This window comes from Aulonocara sp. 'chitande type north' Nkhata Bay, linkage group LG3 (genome assembly GCF_057382095.1).
Source record: "Aulonocara sp. 'chitande type north' Nkhata Bay isolate Kocher_YH1m ecotype deep benthic linkage group LG3, A_spYH_male_GT1.1, whole genome shotgun sequence".
NCBI lineage: Eukaryota > Metazoa > Chordata > Actinopteri > Cichliformes > Cichlidae > Aulonocara > Aulonocara sp. 'chitande type north' Nkhata Bay.
This window is the reverse complement of record NC_141346.1, coordinates 44,071,310-44,075,474: the sequence shown is the minus strand read 5'-3', so window position 1 is coordinate 44,075,474 and position 4,165 is coordinate 44,071,310.

The following is a 4,165-nucleotide window of genomic DNA, read 5'->3' as shown; positions in this document are numbered from 1 at the left end:
CCTTCATTAAATCCTTTTACCTAACTTGTTTGTTGTTGATGCCCCTTTTTGTCACACTTTGAAATGGGGCTCACAGAAGTGAAAAAGAAATAGAACACATAGACATGAAATATGTTCTGGCTTCTACAACATGTCTTCACATTTTATCATTTCTACAGATTGGTCTTAAATTTAAATATGTGTTAAATTTGTTATTAATTAAGGTGACTTAGGAAGCATAAGAAGTCTATTATTCCACACTGGCATGTATATAAAAATTGGTTTAGATTGGCGTAGAGAGGTTTGAGGTCTTCACTCACCCCGGTTCTGTTAGCCGTCAGGGCTGGGGGGCTGGGAGGAGGTGCTGGCCGTCAGACTGGGGTCTGGGATGCGGGGCCTCCCCGCTACTGCAGATAAGGAGGTTGTCCGCTTGCCTCCACCCCAGAGAGAAGGGTTACATGTCCTGGGTATAGCTGCGGCTTGCCCCTCTGAGGGCGGGGATACCGGGACCTGGGATATAGAGTATGTTTGGGGAGTGCGACTGTCTGTGCAGTGTCTATTTGTGTCTGTCTACACGTTGGGTGAGTGCCGAGTATTTGGTGGTGCATATGAGGTGGGAATGCATGTCTGTGTCCGCGTGTGCCTGTTCGTCTGTGTCTATATGTCAGGTTGGGTCTTAGACTCAACCTCTCTGGGTACATCTCAGGCCCTCTAAAGTACGGAGGCCTATCTCCCCTCACCACACTCCCTGCCGGTGGCTGATGCCCTCAGACGTTGGTGTGTTGGTGGTCCTTGTCGTCTGGGGCTGGGCGCTCATGTATGTACCAGCTCACTCCTGGTGGCTGATTGGTGGGGCCGGGCGCCTGTGGCCCGGCTGGGCTCCTTCCGGCCAGAGGCCCTCAGGCCTCTGGCCTCTGGACCTGAAGCTCGGTCCTCTCTGGCACAGCTGGCTGCTGGCAGAGCCCGCGGGCACGCCACTGCAACCCCCTCTGGCCTCTGCTCCGTAGCTGCGGGGTGACCTCTCCTTTGGGGCTCTACTCAGCTCTTCCCAGGAGGGTGGCAAGGTTCCCCCCCTTTGGTGATCCTCCTCGGGTCCTTGTACTCTGGGGCCTCTGGATATCTGGGGCCTGGATCTCCTCCATACCTGCTTCATACCCTGGTGGACGGGGCTATGGCTCCCCACACTCCCTAGCAGATCGTTACATGGAGAAACCTTCGGAATACAAGCATGCTTATCCACACAGGTGTGCACACGGGTGTTCACAGACGCGGACTACACCTTTCTTGGCTGCTGCCTCAAAGCACATTGTGCGCTGTCTATCTTGCGTGCTGCACAATATCGTTTATTATTTAATATCTACTGTTATCTACTGCTAGCTAGTTCATTGTGATGGTGCTGGTTTTTTATTATGTTGCTCTTTGCTGTTTGCTTTCTCTTCTGTTTTTTTTCTCCATACAGGTGATCCAGGTGTTTTGTTTGTGTTTTTTTTTTTCTTTCTTCCCCCCTCCCCTTCTCACCGTCTCTTCTCCCCTTTGGTTTTCTTTCTCTCCCTCTCTTTTTTTCATTCTTTCTCCCTTTCCTATCCCCCAGTCATGTCTGTCCCGTTTGTAGCAACTGAAAATAAAATAAAATACATAATTATAATAAAGGTCAATCAAATGGACCAATATGGTAAGGCCATGATGATTCACTTGGTAAAATAAATCCGCTTGGCATCTTTCTTGGCCTTAAGACAACAATTCTGATGGCTAAAGATCCAAACGGGACACAAAAAAAAAAATTGGTTTAGATAAAAATTTGTTTCGGAATATCATTTATCTGCCACTGTAGCTGTAGCAGCTGGAGTGCTAATGACTTGGATTGAGGACATTATTGAGCAGCAAAAGGAATACTTTAAGGACATACTCCTTCCACTGACACGTCTTGGATAGAGAAAGCAGAGTCTTGGGACAATAGGGACAACTCGTCCATCACCACAGGTGAGGTCACTGAGGCTCTGGTTGTTGTTAGGCTTTCTTCCAAACCAATCAAACTTTATTTATAAAGCACTTTAAAATAGCCAGCACAGGACCAAAGTGCTGTAAATAAATTAAAAACAATAGAATGAAAGATAACAGAAAAAAATAAAACAACATAGAATAAACTAATAAAAATAAACTAAAAACTAACATGTTACAAGGTAAAGTCAGGGTGAAGTGGTGGATTTTCAGAAGTGATTTAAGAGATTTACTTCCTGTCTTCACTTCAGAATCAGAAAGGGTTTTATTGCCAAATGTTGAGCGGGTTTACAACATTAGGAAATTGCTGCGGTGCTTCGGTGCAAACATACTGTTATAAATTAAGCTTAAATAGACATGAAAATAAAAATGAGAATAAGAATTAAAAGTGCTAAGTAGATAGATATATACATGATATATACATGAGTGCAGGTAGTGATCAGTGCCAAACATGGAATGATGCAGTGAACACAGCGTAGGGTCATGTGTTAGTGGTGGGAACAGTTATACGGTTATTGTTCATGTGTTCAACAGCAGAGGGGAAGAAACTGTTCTTATGGCGAGAGGTTCTGGTGCGAATGGCCCGGAGCCTCCTGCCTGAGGGGAGCAGGTCAAACAGACTGTGTCCAGGGTGAGAAGGGTCAGCTGAGATCTGAGCTACACGCCCCAGTGTCCTGGAGGTGTACAGGTCCTGCAGAGATGGGAGTCTGCAGCCAATCACCTTCTCAGCAGAGCGCACAACACGTTGCAGTCTCTGTTTGTCCCTGATAGTGGCACCAGCATACCACACACGGTGGAGGAGGTGAGGATGGACTCGATGATTGCAGTGTAGAATTGCATCATCGTCCGTGTTGGCAGGTTGAATTTCTTCAGCTGCCTCAGGAAGTACATCCTCTGCTGGGCTTTCTTAATGACGGAGGTGATGGTGGGCTCCCACTTCAGGTCCTGGGTGATGGTGGTACCCAGGAAGCGGAATGAGTCCACAGAGGTGATGGGGGTGTCAGTCAGGATGATGGGGGGGAGTGGAGCTGTGTGCTTCCTGAAGTCCACAATAATCTCCACTGTCTTCTGGGCATTCAGCACCAGGTTGTTGTGGCTGCACCAGGACACCAGACGTTCAACCTCCCTCCTGTAGGCAGACTCATCCCCGTCCGAGATGAGTCCAATAACGGTGGTGTCATCTGCAAACTTGATTAGCTTGACAGACTGGTGGGTGGAGGTGCAGCAGTTAGTATACAGGGAGAAGAGCAGAGGAGAAAGAACACAGCCCTGAGGGGAGTCGGTGCTGATGGTCCGGGAGTCCGAGACATTCTTTCCCAGCCTCACATGCTGCTTCCTGTCCGTCAGGAAGTCAGTGATCCACCGGCAGATGGGATCAGGCACATTCATCTGGGAAAGCTTGCCTCGGAGATGGTCTGGAAGGATGGTATTGAAGGCAGAGCTGAAGTCCACAAACAGGATCCTGGCGTAGGTTCCTGGGGAGTCGAGATGCTGCAGGATGAAGTGTAGGGCCATGTTGATGGCGTCATCTACAGACCTGTATGCAAACTGCAGGGGGGTCCAGGAGGGGGGCCGTGAGGGTCTTGAGATAGGAGAGAACCAGGCGCTCAAAAGACTTCATGACCACAGATGTCAGAGCCACGGGTCTGTAGTCATTTAGTCCAGTGATCCTAGGTTTCTTGGGGACAGGGATTATGGTAGAGGACTTGAAGCAGGCAGGCACATGACATGCCTGCAGTGAGGAGTTGAAAATGCCAGAAAACACTGGGGCCAGCTCGTTTGCACAGTGTCTAAGGGTGGCAGGAGACACACCGTCTGGGCCGGGAGCTTTTCGAGCATTCAGACTCTTAAACTGCTTCCTCACACCTTCTTCATGAATATGAAGAGTTATGGTGGGAGGAGGTGGTGTGAAATCCTCTTTTGTGTGGGGTGAGGAGGGGGGTGTTGTAGGTGAAGTGTTTGAAGGTGGTGATGGCTCTATGGAGGGGGGAGAGGTGGGGGAATGAGTGTCCAAAGTGTCTCTATTGTTGGGGCTGTTGGAGGTGTGAAGGCTGCCTGATTGCTTCACTGTGCAAGCTATTATTTAAGGTAGATCAGTAATGGCATTAAAACCAAAATGAAAGAGAGGGCCTTGAGCAGGGTGCTGGTTCATAGCCTCTAAAGATGAATAGCACAGGACTTCTATAAA